Here is a 23,514-nt window from a genome sequence, read left to right on the forward strand (position 1 = left end):
CAATGACATGTTGTCTGCTTTACTCAATTCCTATGAAGAGAATGGAGTATGGCAGGAGGTCACAAAGTCCAAATGCTGTTAAGAAATCTTCCAGGTTGCATGAGTATACTTCTTCTTAAGAAGTATTTGCAATAAAACCTCAAACGTGGACAGGAACGATGGGAATGAGTGAGCACCCGATTCTCACCATGGGTTGTAGTACTTGCTTCACTTTCCTGCATTTTTGAAGAGAATTGTCCCTGTTATCAACTCCATAGCTAAGAAGAGAATATGCCTTAAGGCAAAGTTTAAGACTGTGAAGTGAAGTGAAACAGAGATAGGAACTTGGTTTCTTCTGTGAGCCCAGGGAGAAACATCTAAGGCATCATTCTAGAAACTGATGTTGGAGAAACCCAAGGACTCAGTTTTCTAGCAGCATGGGAAAAGCGCTGGGCTGATGGTTGGGAAGCTAACATTCTAGTACTGGATCTAGTACTAGATCTAACATTCTAGTACTGGATCACTGGGTAACCATAAACCCGTTTCTTGTTTGTAAGACAAAAGGAGGTCCAATGAAAATGGTCTTTAAGATTTCTGTTACCTTTGTTCTTCAGCATAACCATGTAGCTCTGTGCTAAATAGTGTTACAGATTTTTCAGATTTTTTTTTCTCAGTGATGAATCTATATTTTTCTTCTGACAAATAAATTGGCATATTTTAGTAAAATATTAATATTTTCAAGACAAAATAAAACAGATCACCGTTTCCTCAGAGATTGGAACTGTGTATATAATATTTATGTTGCCATACTTTCTCATTTCTGATGGGATTGAGACCATGAATATTCAAAGGCAAATGGCTCTAAATCTTAATGGAGAGTTCCATGTTAAAAACATTATGGAATTTTGGGGGCTGATGAGAATTTAAGTCAGAAAGAGGGATCCAATAGATATTGATAAGATAAATAACATACAGATTTATAACTATTGAGCCACAAATATAAATTTGAGAGTACTTACCTAAAGTGAAACAAACATCCACTTTTAAGAAACATTTGATCTTTACTTATCTCTTGAAATAATATTCTCTTCTGATACTTTTGCCCCCCACCCCCTTTAGTTTGCTGTGTATAGAAACCAGCACACAAAAATCTTTCCGGAATTGCAAATTTGCCTTACTTAAAATCTAAGTACAATGAAATTTACTCTATATACCTTTTCAGGAACCAAGAGAATTTTGGTTCCAAAATATATTAATTGCACAGGATGAAAATCAATCCTATTTCTTCTTGACTTTAGACCTCTGTGAAGTTGACCTTGTCTTTCCAACTATTTCTAGGAGTCCCCAAGAAGAATTGGATATGTCGTATTCGGTTTCCATGAGGCTTCTTTGATTTTTATCCTCTCTTTCCATTCCAACATCTTCTTCCTGTGTATCTCTATATCCACCAAAGGCCACTAAGCAGGATATTGCAGGACTACTGGAGAGCATAAGTCCTGCAGGGGTTGGTGTTCTGTTGTGATGTGACGTGTCAGGAGTACTTTTCTTCCCTTTTGCTGTTACTCTTTGTTGAATAGGCACAAAATCATTGCTGTTTGTGCCCCAACAGAACTCTTGGGAAAACAGATTTTTAGTTTCTCATCTTGAGTGTTACCATTCACCATAAGACTTGAGACAAGTCTAGAGGGAGTTAGGCTGGGAGTAACCACCATGTTAGAATCAAACTGTCTCTTCCCTCTGACAACTAAATCATTGTCATACCTCACTCTTCTCTTAGAATGGAAGTCTTCTTGGGTCCTCATGCACATAGATGTCAGGCAGACCTTCTCACCAGTTCACAGACATGCAACCATATGGCTGAAACTCATTGGAGCATACAACTCACATTCAGTTTGAAGCCCCCTTCCCATGCAAGGATAAACAAGGAAATAAAAAAGATGCTGGGAACTGTAAAGTGTGGTAAAGCACGTGGCAGAGAAAGAAAGGTTTTGCAATATTGTTTTGTGAAAGATTAGGAGATTATTGGAATACTAATCTTAAAACATTACTGTAGGGCCATCTGGATGGGAGAGAGGGTGTGTTTGAGAGGAACCAGTCGAAGCAGAGTGAAAGGAAGGGAATGAGAGGGAGAATGCATTGAAGTTAACAATTCCTGGGCCTTGCACTTACAAAAGCATTGATGATACACCACTTTCCACTCACCAATTGACAAGGATTCCAGAAGTAATAATACTCAATTTGGGAAAGGGTATGGTAAGATAAATTCTCTCTTTCACAGCTAATTTATTGCTTTGCTTTGAAATCCTTTTTTTTTTTTTTTTCCTTTCAATTTTCACTGATAATGATTTTCTATACAGCATAGAAAATGAGAAGTAAAATATCCTCTATAAAGTTTTCCAGTCATAAATTTAGGTCAGAATTGTACAAAAGCAGAGACTTTTGTTTTGACCTTTTCACATATTTAGTAGTGCTTTATGAATGATGACACATCTGTGGCTGGGAGACATTAACTGCTTTTCACAGGCCATGGACGGCCCTGCTGTGTGCTTCTCCCACTTCTCTGTAGAAGGCACTGTAAGCCTGCTAGACTCAATTTCTTGAAGGCATTTAGACTCCCAGGAACACATTTCTCTTTAAGCTTTTGGCTTTAACAGAATAGACAGAGATATGCAGTGGCCTACATTAAGTTGTCCGTGATTAAATAAATGAATTCACAAGTACCATTTGCCAATTACTAAGAAAATTGCTTAAATAATTTACCTTCAGATATAATACAGAGAGAAACATGTGCCATCATGTTGGAACAGAAAAAGTTCTGGTGTTAATATAATGGTATCAAAGGGTTTCTCTTATGCCTTTAAAAACAATTTTGCAGATTTGTTTAGTTCATTAACTGATTTCCAAATACAGCTTTTGAGTGAGAAAAAAAAATCAGAAATGCATTATGTATTAATGGATGGATGAGGAAGGGAAGGACTCCAAGAATAAATTGTAATGTGAGTTATCTAAATTTATCAAGTAAGAACATTCATTCTTTTACAAATAGAACCTTTAACTTTATTTTCTTGGCAATGACTAGACATAGAAAGGAAATAATACTATCTGAAATAAATGAGCTCATATATAATTGTCCGGTGTGTTGTATCAAGCAGCTGAGAAGCAAGTAAGCATCTTAGGTTCTTTCTGAGATTTTTATTATATATCCAAAATATTCGTGAACTATTTTAAAAATGGTGTACATGATAAATTATTTCTTTCTTTTAATTAAGAAAAATTTGAAAGTTACTTGCAGTCCCACAATAGTAATGCAACTATTGTCATTTTCACGTGTTTCCTCCATCTTCCACATGTGTGCACATGGGTTAGTTAGAATTTTATGAGCATGATTCACAGGTTCCACCCGCATAGATTTATTGTAATTCTTTTGGTTTAAGCCTCTGCCCAGAAACCTGGGGAGGAATCATGACAGACAAATGGTTTGCTACTTTTAAATCTGCTTGGTCAAAGTACAAAGGCCCTTAATGGTGACAATTGCAAAGCACCACATGGCACCTCGCCAACAGGAGGACAGTCACTTCTCTTTCGGGAAACTCCAAGGTGACGCTCAGACCACTGCTGATATTTTTGCTTCTCCAAGGCATGTAAAGATTATAGTCACTGTCTTCACTTCCTTAATTCTTCAGCCCACTCAAGTCTGTCTTTGGGCTTTTGCTTTACAAAGATCATCACATGGCCTCTCCATTGCCAAATACCCCATTCTCTTTAATCTTGACCTATTTGCAGCACATGATCACATCCTTATTGAAACCCTCTCCTCCTTCAGGTTCCACAGACCGAGTCTCTGGGTTTTTTTTTCTTCCCGTTCTACTCCTCTAATTCTCCTTCAGGTCCATTTTTTGTATTTGCTGTCCACAGATCCTTACAACTCTAAGTGTGGTCCAAATCAAGCAGCATCAACAACTTCTGGGAGCTCTGATTAGAAATGCAGAAATCAGGCCTCACCCCAGACCTACTGAGTCAGAATCTGCATTCTGACAAGGCCCCCTGCTCGCACTTCAAGTCTGAGAAGCCCTGTTCTAAACAATGGTGTTCCCTAAGGTATGTCTTGTGTTCTTTTTTCTCTTTTCCTGGATAACCACATCAGTGCCAGACTTTAACTTTTATATCCTTATGACTTTCAAAGTGACTCCAGCTAGATGTATCTTTGGAGCGCCAGGCATTCATTTCAATTTGCTTAACTACGTGCATATCCCATAGGCACAATGAACTAAATATGTCTCATATTGAACTCATTTTCATATACTCCTCTCTCTGCCCAAGCACCCAAGCCAGAAACCCATTATTCTTGACTCCTCCTTCTCCCAGCAGTGGTTGAATAGACTGATGGAGAAGCATCCGCTATAGAGAATACGCTGGGAAAATTTAAAATTAAATGCTTCTATTCTATAAGTCAATTCTCCCCCTCCCTCCCACCTAAAAGGAGGGGGAAAAAATTCTATCAAGGTCAGCTGTCAGACCCGGTTTGCTTGTGGCTTCCTGAAAGAGCATGAAGTGTTTTCCATTGGAAAACCTTGCAAGTTTGGCTTAGCCTGGCTCTTTTCATTTATTTTTAATAGTTTGAAATCAGAGTAGAGGGAAAATTGAATCCTAAACAAGTCTGTTAAGAGTGGAAGTGGAGGTCCTTTCCTAATGCAAGAGATGGTGAAAATATATACATCCTGGTTTACCTTCGGACTGCTATTAAAAGGAAACATCTATAATGCTTTGGAAATTCACCAGATGTTGATGTTTCTTTATTCTTAAAGCTCTGTGCTTCCAGGAGGGAAAGTTTATGTTAACTTTTCTTATTCAGGATTTTAGTTGCCCTTTGAATAACATCTAGAGTTGAGTTAATCTGTTTGTAATTAGTTGAAATGACATGTGAGGGGCCAGAGACTGCTGGTTGCCTACAAATAACCGGCATCCCCTCCTCCTCATTGACAGGCCCCTGACTTGATTTGAGGTGGCCTCTACCCTGCAGTCATTAGCGTGATGAGCAAGCAGCGTGCCTGAATGAACAGCCACACGCAGAAGCATCTCTGCCTCCACCACCCTCTTCCTGCCAAGCTCTGGAGTGAGCATCACCGCTATGGGAGCTGCTACCCTCTGGACAAGCTGTGACTTCTCATCACCTAGTTCACAATCCCCAGAGGAGCAGGCTGACTCCATCTTCAAAGCTCTCCCTGGGGCCCCAGAGCACTGGCCCAGGGAGTGAGCTGAGCCTCCATACCAGTTTCCTGGAACAGTACACCCTTAGCATCTCTCAGCAGGCTTAGCATCTCTAAGGCTCTTCAGTATCATCATTCACCTGTACGGTGTATATGCAAGCATTTGCTGTCTGGACTGGATAACTAACCACCATCTGTAACACGATTTGTATGGGGAAAATGTGCTTGGCACTCCAAACATCTAATTTACTAAGCAACATTTGCAGCATGGCCTGTGTGTGTATGTGGATGCCTGCCAGGGTATGTGGACTGAGATGAATCAGGAATCAAGAGCCTCAAAATGAAAAATGGATTTAATTCCTAAATAAGGCTGTGACTATGCATAGGAACAGATTTAGAGAAGCAAAACCCATAGATGGTTGAATTCAGTGAAAAAAACAAAGAAACCCCCAGCCAACTAGCAATTTGATGTAATTCAACTATTTCCTCACCCACCCATTTGGCTGAAACCAAAGTAGTTTGTGCTGTCTTTTATCTAATGCTCCAATATGTCCTCAGATGGAAACGTTAATCAGGCTGCCACTAAGTCACAAATGCATCCCCAGAAATGCCTCTGCACCATGAGTAAGGAGATATCAGCTCCACGCTCTTCCTATTTTCAAATAGAAATTTCCATAAGACTGGCAGAGACAATGTCTCAGTTTGGCATGACATTAAATCCTTTAAACCAGTGTATACTGTTAGACCTTTATTATTAGTAGTAGAACAAATAACTTGAAGTATACATGTTACATGGACTCCATCTGGAGTTTATTTATTTGTAACTTGCCAATTTCTTGTAACCAGCCAAATCCTTGTAAGGGGATTAGAAATATAATAAAAACAGTACAGGAGAAATAGCAGTTTTCTATAGTTTCCCCAAAGGGATTGAGAAGTAAAAGCTGATTAAATAAGTGCAAGTCAAAGTGGCTCAAACCAAAAGGGGAACCAAAGAAAATGTGACTTGAGTAAGTGATAGAGCTGTAGAGTGGCCCGAAGCCATGTCACTGGGGCCACCAGGCCTGAGTGCAGAGGCGGCCTCTGGCACTTACTGGCTGTTCAGGTTTGGAGAAGACATTGAACTTGTTTAGACCTCAGTTTCTTTCTCTGTAAATGATATTTACGGCTCTTCTTGTTGGGGCCAAAATAATCCTCCTAGGCTTGAAATTGTGCTGATGAAGATACATGTGTTTTAGAACATGATTGTGATTTTTATTTATTTATTTATTTTTTTGGTGTTGGTGGACCAACCAATTTGAAGTAAATTCCACATTTGCTTTTCAGACCTGGCAGAAAAATCATTTTTAGAGAAGAAGGAGACACTTTGTTTTTTAAAATATACACTTTAAAATATATTATTCTCTTCATAACACCTTGCAGGATAATTGTAGCAGAATCTCTCAACACTATTTTAGGAGGGAATTTCATGTAGTACTGCTTCACTGTAGGCCACTCCTTCACCTTAGGTTTTACTGGAAAACTTGAGATGAAAGTTGGCTTGATACATTGCCATAACAAATCATCTTGACCTGTGGTGGTCCAAGTTTTCTTTAAGTCAGGGTCACAGGCTCTAAGTTCCATTAAGGTGCTAAGGTGGTGTCATTTACTGAAATGAGGAACACTGAGGTTGGGGAGGAGAGCAGGATATGGACATATATTTATCTGTAAACATGTAAGTTTGAGGCACAAATTTGACATCCAAGGGTGGATATCATATTGTCAGTTGGATGTGTGAATCTAGATTTAGGGATATGGTTGAGGCTAGAGGTATACATTTAGGAATCTTTAGGACATGCATGGTGTCTAGAACCATGAGGCTATGTATGGTCACCTAGGAAACAAGCAGAGCCAAATAGAGGAGAGGTAGGAGAAAAGGGACGTTCTATGACATGACATCTGCTACATAGGTAGCTTTCCTAAACCAAAGTAGACTCCTTTTAGAAGTTGCATCCAGAGAGATGAGAAAGTACTCTAACTTGAAGTGAGCTCTTCAAGACTTGTTTCGCTCAAGGCTCCGTAATGCATGGCAGTCAGAGGCAGTATGACTTGGTTCCATCCTAACAGGAGTAACATAAGAAAGGATATACAGGTGACACCTAACTGAGATGGTTGCAGATCTGGGCTGCAAGGATAATTCCACTGGGGTGGTGTCCACCAGAGGGGAAAGCAGTGCCCAGCTAAGGCTGCAGAAGTGAAAGGAGGGTTGAGTGGATAGCGATTTAAGTAATGGGAGGGGCCAGGAGAGGAGATAATGGCTGATGACTTTCGAGAGCTGGCTGAAAAGAGCACTTAGGAAGCACCTGAGGAAGTGTAGCAATACCTTAGAGGAGGCGGTGGGGGACGCAGAGGAAGTTTTTTTTCATTTTTTACTTTTTATTGAAGTATAGTTGATTTAAAATGTGTTAGTTTCTGGTATACAGTAAAGTGATTCAGTTATATATATATTCTTTTTCATATTTTATTCAATTATGGTTTATTACAGAATATTGAATATAGTCCCCTGTTCTATACAGTAGGATCTTGTTGTTTATCATTCTATATCTAATAGTTTACATCTATTAATCCCAGACTCCTAATTTATCTCCCCTCCCCATCCCCTTTGGTAATCATAACTTTTTTTTTTATACAGCATGTTCTAATTAGTCATCCATTTTATACATATTAGTGTATACATTTCAATCCCAATCTCCCAGTTCATCCCACCACCACCACCACCAACCCCCGCTTTCCCCCCTGGTGTCCATACGTTTGCTCTCTACATCTGTGTCTCTATTTCTGCTTTGCAAACCGGTTCATCTGTACCATTTTTCTAGATTACACATATATGTGTTAATATATGATATTTGTTTTTCTCTTTCTGACTTACTTCACTCTGTATGACAGTCTCTAGGTCCATCCACGTCTCTACAAATGACGCAATTTCGTTTTTTTTTATGGTTGAGTAACATTCCACTGTATATATGTACCACAACTTCTTTATGCATTCGTCTGTCGACGGGCATTTAGGTTGCTTCCATGACCTGGGTATTGTAAATAGTGCTGCAATGAATATTGGAGTGCATGTGTCTTTTTGAATTATGGTTTTCTCTGGGTATATGCCCAGTAGTAGTGGGATTGCTGGGTCATATGGTAATTCTATTTTTAGTTTTTTAAGGAACCTCAATACTGTTCTCCATAGTGGCTGTATCAATTTACATTCCCACCAACAGTGCAAGAGGGTTCCCTTTTCTCCACACCCTCTCCAGCATTTGTTGTTTGTCGATTTTCTGATGATGCCCATTTTAATCGGTATGAGGTGATACCTCATTGCAGTTTTAATTTGCATTTCTCTAATAATTAGTGATGTTGAGCAGCTTTTCATGTGCCTCTTGGCCATCTGTATGTCTTCTTTGGAGAAATGTCTATTTAGGTCTTCTGCCCATTTTTGGATTGGGTTGTTTGTTTTTTTAATATTGAGCTGCATGATCTGTTTATATATTTTGGAGATTAATCCTTTGTCCGCTGATTTGTTTGCAAATATTTTCTCCCATTCTGAGGGCTGTCTTTTCGTCTTGTTTACGGTTTCCTTTGCTGTGCAAAAGCTTTGAAGTTTCATTAGGTCCCATTTGCTTATTTTTGTTTTTATTTCCATTACTCTAGGAGGTGGGTCAAAAAAGATCTTGCTGTGATTTATGTCAAAGAATGTTCTGCCTATGTTTTTCTCTAAGAGTTTTATAGTGTCCGGTTTTACATTTAGGCCTTTAATCCATTTTGAGTTTATTTTTGTGTATGGTGTTAGGGAGTGTTCTAATTTCATTCTTTTACATGTAGCTGTCCAGTTTTCCCAGCACCACTTATTGAAGGGACTGTCTTTTCTCCATTGTATATCCTTGCCTCCTTTGTCATAGATAAGTTGACCATAGGTGCGTGGGTTTATCTCTGGGCTTTCTATCCTGTTCCATTGATCTATATTTCTGTTTTTGTGACAGTACCATATTGTCTTGATTACTGTAGTTTTGTAGTATAGTGTGAGGTCAGGGAGTCTGATTTCTCCAGCTCCGTTTTTTTCCCTCAAGATTGCTTTGGCTGTTCGGGGTCTTTTGTTTCTCCATACAAATTTTAAGATTTTTTTGTTCTAGTTTTGTAAAAAATGCCATTGGTAATTTGATAGGGATTGCATTGAATCTGTAGACTGCTTTGGGTAGTATAGTCATTTTCACAATATTGATTCTTCCAATCCAAGAACATGATATATTTCTCCATCTGTTTGTGTCATCTTTGATTTCTTTCATCGGTGTCTTATAGTTTTCTGAGCACAGGTCTTTTACCTCCTTAGGTAGGTTTATTCCTACGCATTTTATTCTTTTTGTTGCAGTGGTGAATGGGATTGTTTCCTTAATTTCTCTTTCTGATCTTTCGTTGTTAGTGTATAGGAATGCAAGAGATTTCTGTGCATTAATTTTGTGTACTGCAACATTACCAAATTCACTGATTAGCTCTAGTAGTTTTCTGGTGGCATCTTTAGGATTCTCTATGTATAGTATCATGTCATCTGCAAACGGTGACAGTTTTACTTCTTTTCCAATTTGTATTCCTTTTATTTCTTTTTCTTCTCTGATTGCCATGGCTAGGACTTCCAAAAGTATGTTGAATAATAGTGGTGAGAGTGGAGATCCTTGTCTTGTTCCTGATCTTAGATGAAATGCTTTCAGTTTTTCACCATTGAGAATGATGTTTGCTGTGGGTTTGTCGTATATGGTCTTTATTATGTTGAGGTAGGTTCCCTCTCTGCCCACTTTCTGGAGAGTTTGTATCATAATTGGGTGTTGAATTTTGTCAAAAGCTTTTTCTGTATCTATTGAGATGATCATATGGGTTTTATTCTTCAATTTGTTAATATGGTTTATCACATTGATTGATTTGCATATACTGAAGAATCCTTGCATCCCTGGGATAAATCCCACTTGATCATGGTGTATGATCCTTTTAATATGTTGTTGGATTGTGTTTGCTAGTATTTTGTTGAGGATTTTTGCATCTATAGTCCTCAGTGATATTGATCTGTAATTTTCTTTTTTTGTAGTATGTTTGTCTGGTTTTGGAATCAGGGTGATGGTGGCCTCGAAGAATGAGGTTGGGAGTATTTCTTCCTCTGCAATTTTTGGGAAGAGTTTGAGAAGGATGGATGTTAGCTCTTCTCTTGATGTTTGATAGAATTCACCTGTGAAGCTATCTGGTCCTGGACATTTGTTTGTTAGAAGATTTTTAATCACAGTTTCAATTTCATGACTTGTGATTGGTCTGTTCATATTTTCTATTTTTTCCTGGTTCAGTCTTGGAAGGTTATACCTTTCTAAGAATTTGTCCATTTCTTCCAGGTTGTCCATTTTATTGGCATAGAGTTGCTTGTAATAGTCTCTTAGGATGTTTTGTATTTCTGCGGTGTCTGTTGTAACTTCTCCTTTTTCATTTCTAATTTTATTGATTTGAGTCCTCTCCCTCTTTTTCTTGATGATCCTGGGTAAAGGTTTCTCAATTTTGTTTATCTTCTCAAAGAACCAGCTTTTAGTTTTATTGATCTTTGCTATTGTTTTCTTTGTTTCTATTTCATTTATTTCTGCTCTGATCTTTATGATTTCTTTCCTTCTACTAACTTTGGGTTTTGTTTGTACTTCTTTCTCTAGTTCCTTTAGGTGTAGAGTTAGATTGTTTATTTGAGATTTTTCTTGTTTCTTGAGGTAGGATTGTATTGCTATAAACTTCCCTCTTAGAACTGCTTTTGCTGCATCCCATAGGTTTTGGATCATTGTGTTTTTGTTGTCATTTGTCTCTAGGTATTTTTTGATTTCCTCTTTGATTTCTTCAGCGATCTTAGTTATTTAGTAACATATTGTTTAGCCTCCATGTGTTTGTGTTTTTTACGTTTTTTCCCTGTAATTGATTTCTAATCTCATAGCATTGTGGTCGGAAAAGATGCTTGATATGATTTCAATTTTCTTAAATTTACCGAGGCTTGATTTTTGACCCAAGATGTGATGTGTTTTGGAGAATGTTCTGTGTGCAATTGAGAAGAAAGTGTAATTTGCTGTTTTCAGATGGAATGTCCTATAAATATCAATTAAATCTATCTGCTCTATTGTGTCATTTAAAGCTTGTGTTTCCTTATTAATTTTCTGTCTGGTTGATCTGTCTGTTGGTGTAAGTGAGGTGTTAAGGTCCCCCACTATTATTGTGTTATTGTCAATTTCCTCTTTTATAGCTGTTGGCATTTGCCTTATGTATTGAGGTGCTCCTATGTTGGGTGCATATGTATTTATAATTGTTATATCTTCTTCTTGGATTGATCCCTTGATCATTATGTAGTGTCCTTCCTTGTCTCTTGTAACATTCTTTATTTTAAAGTCTATTTTATCTGATATGAGTATAGCTACTCCAGCTTTCTTTTGATTTCCATTTGCATGGAATATCTTTTTCCATCCCCTCACTTTCAGTCTGTATGTGTCCCTAGGTCTGAAGTGGGTCTCTTGTAGACAGCATATATATGGGTCTTGTTTTTGTATCCATTCAGCGAGCCTGTATCTTTTGGTTGAAGCATTTAATCCATTCACATTTAAGGTAATTATTGATATGTATGTTCCTATTACCATTTTCTTAATTGTTTTGGGATTGTTTTTGGAGGTCCTTTTTTTCTCTTGTGTTTCCCATTTAGAGAAGATCCTTTAGCATTTGTTGTAGAGCTGGTTTGGTGGTGCTAAATTCTTTTAGCTTTTGCTTGTCTCTAAAGCTTTTGATTTCTCTGTCGAATCTGAATGAGATCCTTGCCAAGTAGAGTAATCTTGGTTGTAGCTTCTTCCCATTCATCACTTTAAATATGTCCTGCCATTCACTTCTGGCTTGTAGAGTTTCTGCTGAGAAATCAACTGTTAACTTTATGGGAGTTCCCTTGTATGTTATTTGTCGTTTTTCCCTTGTTGCTTTTAATAAATTTTCTTTGCCTTTAATTTTTGTCAATTAGATTACTATGTGTCTTGACTTGTTTCTCCTTGGGTTCATCCTGCCTGGGACTCTCTGCATTTCCTGGACTTGGGTGGCTATTTCCTTTCCCATGTTAGGGAAGTTTTTGACTATAATCTCTACAGATATTTTCTCAGGTCCCTTCTCTCTCTCTTCTCCTTCTGGGACCCCTATAATGCGAATGTTTGTGCATTTAGTGTTTTCCCAGAGGTCTCTTAGGCTGTCTTCATTTCTTTTCATTCTTTTCTCTTTATTCTGTTCCGTGGCAGTGAATTCCACCATTCTGTCTTCCAGGTCACTTATCCATTCTTCTGCCTCAGTTATTCTATTGATTCCTTCTAGTATATTTTTCATTTCAGTTATTGTATTGTTCCTCTCTGTTTTTGTTATTTAATTCTTCTAAGTGTTTGTTCTTCAATTCTTCTAGGTCTTTGTTAAACATTCTTACATCTTCTTGGTCTTTACCTGCATTCTTTTTCCAAGGTCCTGGATCATCTTCCCTATCATTATTCTGAATTCTTTTTCCAGAAAGTTGCCTATCTCAACTTCCTTTAATTGTTTTTCTGGGGTTTATCTTGTTCCTTCATCTGGTACATAGTCCTCTGCCTTTTCATTTTGTCTACCTTTCTGTGAATGTGGTTTTCATTCCACAGCCTGTAGGACTGTAGTTCTTCTTCCTTCTGCTATCTGCCCTCTGGTGAATGAGGCTATCTAAGAGGCTTGTGCAAGCTTCCTGATGGGAGGGACTGGTGGTGGGTAGAGCTGGGTGGTGCTCTGGTGGGCAGAGCTCAGAAAAAGTTTAATCCGCTTGTCTGCTGATGGGTGGGGCTGAGTTCCCTCCCTGTTGGTTGTTTGGCCAAGGCGAGCCAGCACTGGAGGCTACAGGCTCTTTGGTGGGGCTAATGGCGGACTCTGGGAGGGTTCGTGCCAAGGAATTCTTCCCAGAGCTTCTGCTGTTAGTGTCCTTGTCCCTGCGGTGAGCCACAGCCTCCCCCCACTTCTGCAGGAGACCCTCCAACACTAGCAGGTAGGTCTGGTTCATTCTCATATGGGGTCACTGCTACTTCCCCCTTGGTCCTGTTGCGCACACTACTTTGTGTGTGCCCTCCAAGAGTGGAGTCTCTGTTTCCCCCAGGCTTATCGAAGTCCTGCAGTCAAATCCCGCTAGCCTTCAAAGTCTGATTCTCTGGGAATTCCTTCTCCTGTTGCTGGACCCCCAGGTTGGGAAGCCTGATGTGAGGTTCAGAACCTTCACTCTAGAGGGTGGACTTCTGTGGTATAATTGTTCTCAGTTTGTTAGTCACCCACCCAGTGGTTATGGGATTTGATTTTATTGTGATTGCACCCCTCCTACCATCTCATTGCGGCTTCTCTTTTATCTTTGGATGTGGGGTATCTTTTCTGGTGAGTTCCAGTGTCTTCCTGTCAGTGATTGTTCAGCAGTTAGTTGTGATTCCAGTGCTCTCGCAAGAGGGAGTGAGAGCACGTCCTTCTACTCCACCATCTTGCCAGAACCCTCGGTAAGCATAACTTTTTGTTTCTATGTCTGTGAGTCTGTTTCTGTTTTGTAAATAAGTTCATTTGTATCATTTTTTCAGATTCCACATAAAAGTGATATCATATGATATTTGTCTTTCTCTGACTTACTTCACTTAATATGATAATGTAGGTCCATCCATGTTGCTGCAAATGGCATTATTTTATTCTTTTTTATGGCTGAGTAATATTCCATTGTATAAATATACCACATCTCCTTTATCCATTCATTTGTTGATGGGCACTTGCGTTCCTTCCATGTCTTGTAAATAGTGCTGCTGTGAATATTGAGGTGCAGGTATCTTTTTGAATTAGAGTTTTCTCCAGATGTATGCCCAGGAGTGGGATTGCTGGGTCATATGGTAGCTCTAGTTTTAGTTTTTTAAGGAGCCTCCATACTGTTTTCTGTAGTGGCTCCACTGTGGGAGGAAGTTTTGAAGGCAGCTAAGCTGAGCACTCGCCTGTAATGAGCCTCTGCCATGTATGTTCTCTTCACATGCCAAGGATCTCAGTTCACCTCTCTCCTGTCTCAATTTCTGCCAGTTCACAAGTTTCAATCACTGACAGGCAGCAGCCAAGAGCTGTGGAGGTGATTTAACAGAGCAGTTGTTTAGAATCATGTTCTTTGAAGTTCTAGAAATTTCTCAGAGATCTTCAAGGGCCCAGAGGTGGGGTGGGGAGTGTGACTCTGGGTCTCCCCAGGTCCACCCCACTTCAACCATAGCACTCTTTATTTATTCTCTTTTACCTCACAGCTCCCATGAAGTTTCATTTGAAAGAAAAAAAAAAAGCTTAAAAAAATTTTTAAAAACCTCACTGAACTACAGAAAGGATAAAGAGGTGACCAAATATATAAAATCCTATGCAGATGTGATTTGTTTGAGAAACACAGGGGTGTGTTGTTTGACTGATCGTCTAAATCAATTAATCTCTGAAATGGAACACAGAGGGAGGAAAAGGAACAGAACTGTCATACAACTGCAGTTAGTTGTAGGGTTATTTTATTGGCCTGATTCACTGAAAGACTCTCCTATTCAACTGAATAATCTTCAAACACACTGTATGCATCTCCCTAGCTGATGTCAACAGAGACCTTTTCATGTTTTTGTTTTTGTTTTTTAATTCTATGTGTCATGAATTTAGTACAATCTTAGAACACAGGCATTATTTTACTCCTGTAGTGTGCTTCCAGGACTTGGCTCAACAATGGACTGGACATCGTTTCTTTCTTCAAAACACAGAAGGAGCATGTAAAAAGTTAAAATGTATTAGGTGCCTTTCTTCTTCCAAAATTATTTACCTTCAAGAAAGTATGGGGTAAAATGCTAACAGATGAAACTGTTGAACCAAGAGAAGAATGAAACTTTTGGGTCCCTAAGTCATGAAACAGTATGGAATGTTATCCCATTGCCCGTGTGCCTGACTTCCACATCTTCTAATTCTGTCCTTCTCTCAAAGCAAAGCTTATTTCTCACCTTCTTGACAATTTTCAAGAGTGGTCTGGCACCTCTCTGCCGGTGTGCACACATAGCCTTGATCATGTGATTCTGTTCCATTCCCTAGAGGTCTTCCTATGCCATTTGAACACTTTGAATACTAAGACCTATCTTACATTTCTTTTATTCTTGAAGTGGCATGTACTACATGCTTAAAGAAAACATTGCCAATGCTTTCCTGGCAGAGACCACCAAGAATCCACCTGTAGGTAAACAAGATTTGTTTATGGCTCATTGCCGTGAAAGAGAACACACCCCATGGGGAACTTTGGAAGGTGGCAGAAATGAGTAATGATAGAATTGGGGCTTGTGTTAGGTGATTTGGGTGAAGGTTTGAGGAAGTGGGGCTTTGCTCTGAATTGGACACTGTCAGAAAGTGGAGGTAATTCTATGATTGGTGTCATCATAGATCTAATCTAGAAGGAAGGGAGACTAGACTGAGCCTATAGCTGTAATCGGTAAATCCACAGCTGGAACTCATATTAGTCAGGACAGGTGGATTTGGTTCATTTTTGTTGTTTGGACAATGTTCAAGGTGTTGTGTTGAAACATCGTGGTCTCGTGTCTGTCCTCATCCATCATGGCTACAGAGTGGCCTTGCCTAGTGTAGATGTTCTTTGAAATCCTTTCCATCCAATAGGGGAACACCAGAGCCTATCTGTCAGCACCAGGCCAGCTCCTGCTGTCGGGGACTGCTCTGCTCTTTCTCAACGTGAAATTGAATTGATTTTCAGCAGCATCACATCTTTATCAAAGATCCCTGGGTGGGTGAAGACATCCCAAGAGATAGGACCTCTGAGCTTTAATCTCTGATCTCCCCTTTCTTTCTTACACTGAAGGCATTATATAATTTCTTTTCAAGGCTGTCTTTTGATCTATGGAGGAAGTTGCACTGAACTTCAAGGGAGTCTCCCAGTTCTTTCCTTCCACTGGAACCTCACGGTAAGGATCAAAACCTAATTTCTTCTTTATGCTCACAAGGTTCTGGAGGCTAACCTTCAGTGTGCTTGTCCCATTCTTAAAGGGACCAGGTTACAGTGAGGCTCTGCCAAAGGAGGGCGATGAATCCGAGGACACAATGTGGTCTTCTATGCCTGAGGACTGCTTTCTGTACCCAACCAGTATGGCCATTTCATGCCTATCTGTTTGGAAGGTTTGGGTGAAAATTAGCAGGAATCTATTTGATCCAATCCTATGTAAAACACTTCTTTGGTCATTTGTTTGTCATGGATACTGACTTTTGAGCAGTGGTTCATAATCTTGGCTGCACAACAAAATCAAAGGGAGCTTTTAAAAAAAGAAACTGGTTTAATTGGTTGGTGTGGGGCTCAAATATCTACCTATCTATCTACTTATCTATCTCTATCTATCTATCTACCTGTATCTAACTACTTATCTGTCTATCTATCTATCTATCTACCTACCTATATCTATCTAACTACTTATCTATCTATCTACTTATCTATCTCTATCTATCTACCTATATCTATCTAACTACTTATCAATCTATCTACCTATATCTAACTACTTATCTACCTATATGTATCTAACTACTTATCTGTTTATCTATCTATCTACCTATATCTATCTAACTACTTATCTATCTATATTTATCTAACTACTTATCTGTTTATCTATCTATCTACCTATATCTATCTAACTACTTATCTATCTATCTACTTATCTATCTCTATCTGTCTATCTATATCTATCTAACTACTTATCTATCTATCTATCTATCTACCTATATCTAACTACTTATCTGTCTATCTATCTACCTACCTATATCTATCTAACTACTTATCTATCTATCTACCTATATCTATCTAACTACTTATCTGTCTATCTATTTACCTATATCTATCTAACTACTTATCTATCTATATGTATCTAACTACTTATCTGTCTATCTATCTATATCTATCTAACTACTTATCTATCTATCTACCTATATCTATCTAACTACTTATCTATCTATATGTATCTAACTACTTATCTGTCTATCTATCTATCTATCTACCTATATCTATCTAACTACTTATCTATCTATCTACTTATCTATCTCTATCTGTCTATCTATATCTATCTAACTACTTATCTATCTATCTATCTATCTACCTATATCTAACTACTTATCTGTCTATCTATCTATTTACCTATATCTATCTAACTACTTATCTATCTATATGTATCTAACTACTTATCTGTCTATCTATCTATATCTATCTAACTACTTATCTATCTATCTACCTATATCTATCTAACTACTTATCTATCTATATGTATCTAACTACTTATCTGTCTATCTATCTATCTATCTATCTATCTATATCTATCTACTTATCTATCTATATGTATCTAACTAATCTGTTTATCTATCTATCTACCTATATCTATCTAACTACTTATCTATCTACTTACCTATCTCTATCTATCTACCTATATCTATCTAACTAGTTATCTATCTATCTATCTATATCTATCTAACTACTTATCTGTCTATCTACCTATATCTATCTAACTACTTATCTATCTATCTATCTATCTACCTATTTTTTAAAAATTCCCAAGGCAATTCTAACAAGACTCATTCTTAAAAATAAAGGGATCCTTTGCCCTGAGTTGATAGTGTAAATTATCCTTTGAGGAAGTCAAGGAAGATTGTGACTATAGGCATTTAGTTTTGATATAATTTGCCTTAAATTATTTGCCTTTGTTTGCTCAGGCCAATGAACTTTATCTGACTGACTCTTGGAAAAGCAATATTAAGCTAAAGCCCCAACTGAAAAATGAATCATCTTAAAACAAAACAAAACTGGCTAGTTTCTCCAGGGTTTTGATGAGTTAAAATAATTCTGCATCCGTGGTCACCCTCTCTGCTCTATAAACAGGATGAGGGGGCAGTGGCAGTAAAAACGGGAGCGCCAGTGACTGGCGCTGGGTTGACAAGCAGACGTATAAACAGAGTCTTGGGAGGAAGTTGTGTTTATAGCAACTGAAAGGGAAGCCCTAACCTCAGAAGTGACTGAGGGACTTTGGTGCCTATAAATAGCTAGTCAGGTTATTTCCAACATTTGATTATAACTATTCATCAATAAATATCTTCCAATATGTGTTGGAAATTAATCATTGGTTCGACACTCATTCAGATGTCTGTGGTACTTTGGGTTTCTGCAAAATCATTATAGACTAAGCCACATAACTTCCTGGTATATAGACAGCACTATGTTTCAAACTGACTTACAGCACTGAAAACTCTAAAGGCGAAGGTGACTGAGGTATAAATGTTAACTCATATAACTTTGTCTCCTCTGTGAAGGCCAGAACGAAGGGCCTTGAACATGCTCCTGTGTAACTGATGCTAGTGATTACTCTAGAGAAAAGTATTTAGGACAAAGAAAAGCATAGACTGAGCAATGTCCTCTGTCATATAGGCTGTGTATGTATGTATATCTCTATATAGGTATAGATGACATATTAGCTGAAAATAAACACTTGTGGATTGACTGAAGTGATGTATACACAGAAATATATTGGAACCACAGCTCATTAAATTAGTAAGTTGATTTTCTGGGATACATTATTACCTTTAATTACATTCTAAAGCGAGGTATTGAGAATTTTATTATAGTGGAAGTATGCTATGTGGTATCCTAAATTTAAAAGACATTAGCTTTTATCTTGGGAAAAATAAAAGGCAATATAATTGAGGGCTTAAGATGGAGGACTCTGGGGCCAGACTTCTTGGGTTTAAATACTTGCTCCATTATGTGCTATGTGTGATATTTAATGTCTCTGAACTTCATCCTCATCTGTAAAATGGGACAATAATAACACTCATAGGACTGATCCCAGAGAATTAAATTATTTAATGTAATAAAACACCTGGAACAGTGCCTGGCACAGAGTAAGATCTTTATTATAAATACCAGGTGCTTAGATTTTTGGTCTCTCAGAGAGTTGAGTAGTGTGAAATGGATTTTGATTGAGCAAGGAAACTTGCTGAAACAGTCTCTGTCTATTGAAAATTATTTTTCTGAAATAACACCTGGTTCAGTGTCAGAAAAACTTAATGCTAAGCACCTGGTCTAAGGAATGCAGCTTAGGAAACTCCTGGGACTAGGACTGTCAGGTTACCTTGTACTTCCTGTGACTTCTGAAGGGGAACAGTAATTTCTTTAACAGAAATCTCTCTGTTTCCTTCCCAAGATGGAAAAAAAACCCAAATCTAATTAAAATAATTTCAAAAGATTTTTGTTTATAGTGTGAATAATATTTAAGTATCTGTTGTAGAAAGTGCTTTCATAAGCCCAGAGGACACTGAAGGACAGAGAGGATGTCTGTAGTCCTTTGTCAACACTTCCTTTCATCTTCAGGGGCTTTATAGGGTTGACTTAAACTTTCTACTCAAAGTGCTGAGGCAAGGCTCCCACACAGATCTCTCTGGAAAGCAGGCCCTACTAGGAACTCTTCAGGGACGCTGTGAGTGCCTGCTGCCTGGCCGAATGCTCTCTGGTTCGCAGTTACTAAGCTCCCTCTTAAATGGAACAGGAAATCAGTACCAAGACACCATCCATAGGCCCCAGAAGACTGTGGGGAGTTTCCACACTGGGGAGGTGTTCTGTCGTTTCTTTCTTTTTTTTTTTTTTTTTGCCACGCCCTGCGGCATGCTGCATCTTGGTTCCCTCACCAGGGATCGAACCTATGTCCTCTGCAGTGGAATCATGGAGTCTTAACCACTGGACTGCCAGGGAAATCCCTGTCCTTTCTTAATAAAGGAAATTAAGCTGATTTATGATAACACAGGAGCTCAGATGCTAGAGAGTAAATGGAAAAGATTTAAAAGATATTTATGCGTTCTTTTTTGAGCAGGCAGGAGAATTAGCTTTATTTTGATGAAACTTTTAAGTAACATGGCACTGGCGTTGAAACTGAAGGTCCCATTATTTAGCAACCATTATCTAAATAATAATGACAGCAAGAACAAAAATGAGTATTTCCTGTGCATGTATCACATCTTGGCATGGTTCTACGCAGAACATATTAGGCATTACTTGTTTAATCTTCACAACAACCCTGTAAAAATCACTATCATCTCATGGTCCCAGAGTGTGGATGGGAGGATATTGTACATTAGAAATCACGTGGCAGAGCAAGTGATGCTGGGATTGACTCCAAGGCATAGGATGATTTCGAGATCACAAAATCTGGATCAAATCCAGGTGTTCTGGGATTTGATCCCTGGTGGCACAGTGGTTAAGAATCCACCTGCCAGTGCAGGGGACACAGGTTTGAGACCTATTCCAGGAAGATCCCACATGCCGCAGAGCAACTAAGCCCGTGCGCCACAACTACTGAGTCTGTGCTCTAGAGCCCGTGAGCCACAACTACTGATGCCCGTGCGCCTAGAGCCCGTGCTCTGCACACAAGGAGAAGCCACTGCAATGAGAAGCCCGCGCACCGCAACGAAGAGTAACCCTCGCTCGCCGCAACTAGAGAAAAGCCTGCGCGCAGCAGCGAAGACCCAACGCAGCCAAAAATAAATAAATAAAATAAATTTATTAAAAAAAAAAATCCAGGTGATTTGACCCCCGTGTCTCACGATCTGACATTTCTCCAACTAAAGAGTTTCAAAATGAGAGAAATGAATGACTCCTGAATATGGAAGTATTTTTATGTAAGGCTAATCCTGTTCTTCTGTTTATTTAGTGCCCCTCACTGAAACAACTCTTTTCTATCGGTTATAAATGCACACAATATAATTCAAAGATTTTAAAAAACAAGACAAAAATTTAGCTTGTTACATGGCTGTGTGCTGATCCCTGAAATTGTGGGGGGCTTTTCTCTTCACAGGAACATACTCTGTGAAGAAAAGATTTACATAATCTCTAATACTGCCCTGAAGTCCTGAATGAATTACATTTTTCCATTATAGTCCTTGCTTCCCCACAATCTCCCCCTGACCCTGAAAAAAAAAAAAAAAAAGCCTAATTTTCTATCAAGGAAAGAAAAGGAGGCCATTAGTTTGTGTCTGGAAACAGTAGAGGAATTACTGAGCTATTTACAAGCTCTGCACATGTGGAATCAATCTGATATTCCATGAGATGGTTCAAAAATGTATTCAAATTATGTAGTTTTCAAATGTTAAGCTTTGGAATTTGTTTCTTAATAGGAGGCTTTTTAGGATAGTTTGCCTGATGAATATCTCCTTTTGCGAATTTGAATAACAAATTGTTTATAATAATATATAAGCTATCTTAATTTATGTTTATTCCTGTTTCCTGAAGGTTGGTGCAAGTCTGGTGATGTGTATTTCTGCTCCTTTCCTAACAGGGAGGTGATGACTGCAGCAAATTGAAAGAAAATCAGGGCGAGGAGAAATCCCTCTATTTCATTAGGCTCCTATTTTGATAGTTGCCCATGAATTTGCAATCATACTTAATTAGCCATAATATGATTTCTATGCAAGTTTGTCCTTAAAGAATGTGACAGTGTTTAAGTACAGGTGGATTTTTAAATGAGACCTTTGAAGCAATAAACTAAAAGTAAATGAATTATTCATGTAGAATTGGATATCTGTTAGAACTTCTGAGATGCAACACTTCCAAATCTAGTTGAACTGGGTTAAAATATGTAAACTCATTAAAGTCAATGAAATGCAAAATGATATTTCAGTTATGTGCCAAATAAGATCCATATTCCTGGCCCAGTATAAACTTTTCCCATGTGTTTGTAATAACAAAGCTGGAGGTATAGAAGAGATATAAACATTGTTGCATGGAATTGCTATTAGAATAATGCTTTACATTTCTGTGTAATGCTCTCACATATGTAATTTCTTTTGATCTTCGTAGCAGTTTCACAAAGTTAGATACTATTATCCCCATTTTACAAATTCAAGAGCTTAAGTATATAGAGAATAATAGAAATAGTGTATGGAAGAAAGCACGAAACAGTGGAAAGAGAACAGACTTTGGGATCAGACAGATTCAGAATCCCACCTTCACCCCTTAGCGCATTGATGAACTATGAATATACTGTTTAGGCTCTTTAAGTCTTATTTTCATCATCTGTAAAATGGGATAATTCTACTGACCTCACTGAATTGCTGTGAGAGCCAAAGGCAATAAGGTATGTGGAAGGTCTCACTTGTCTCAGCTTAGCTTTTTCTGGAAGGTATGGGTCATAACTCTAGGAGACTCCAAACCCAGTGCTTCTTAGGTATTTGGTTGAGATCTTTTTTCTGCCATTTATGACATTGGGACACACTTTCCTGGGCCCGGTTGCTGAAGCCATAGGGAGCCCCTGACGAGAGAGGAGCAAAGCGACCTCTGCCCCAGATAAAAATCATCACCTTCCTGATGCCTTGTTATCCACATCTGGATTTAGCCGTCGTTCTCCCCAAGTGGTAAAGATCTACAGATGTGTGCGTACAGTAAGAATTACACGGTCCTGCTGCTTATATTTTCTATCTTTCACTTTTAGCTACTTTGTGGGTACACGTGTTCACCAGCTGTAAGAAACTGCTCTATCCATGTGCAGGATTCTTATCACCCACAACATATGTCTCCTGAGGTCCCCTCTGCACATGTTTCGGCTATCGGTTTGTGACATGCAGGGTATCCATGGCTTTATGACATTACTTGTCTCTAACAGCTGCAAAGGAAGAAGATGACTGGCACTTGGTTAAGTTCACTGCCAAAACGGAGAAGTGGGGGAGCAGGGAGCAAAATTATGTGTACAGCATTACACAGAGTCCATGACCAAGCGGAACGGATGTTACCGACCTCTTGTCCAATTCCCTGTCCCCCAGAGGGAACAACGCTCCTTTGACTCCTGGGCATGCCCTCACACCTTCCCTCTTTTGCACCCTCACAAGTGTATTTTCCACACCACAGCTGCGGGGGTCTCCACCCACTCCCACACAACTTATATTTAGCTCTGAAGACAAGGGTTCGCTTGACCTCAACAGAAATCAAAGGGGAGGCCAGACTGCCAGGGCCTGGAAAAAAGGAGGAGGAAACTAAAAGAAGTTTCTCTGTAGAAACTGCAGGAAAATCTCTGACCTTGAGGTCCTCGGAGAGAAGGCGTTCTAGCCCCGATGATGACAGAGTTGAATTAAAATACAAATGCTTCCAAATATCTGTTGCCAGGAAGCAGATGACATGCTAAATTACTTTGCGGATTGACTACTTAATTCAGCGATTTCCTGAGTCAGGAATTGCCAGGAGAGCCATTTTGTCCTTTCTGGCAAAAAAGCCACT

Source organism: Eubalaena glacialis, chromosome 12, assembly GCF_028564815.1.
Source record: "Eubalaena glacialis isolate mEubGla1 chromosome 12, mEubGla1.1.hap2.+ XY, whole genome shotgun sequence".
Classification (NCBI taxonomy): domain Eukaryota; kingdom Metazoa; phylum Chordata; class Mammalia; order Artiodactyla; family Balaenidae; genus Eubalaena; species Eubalaena glacialis.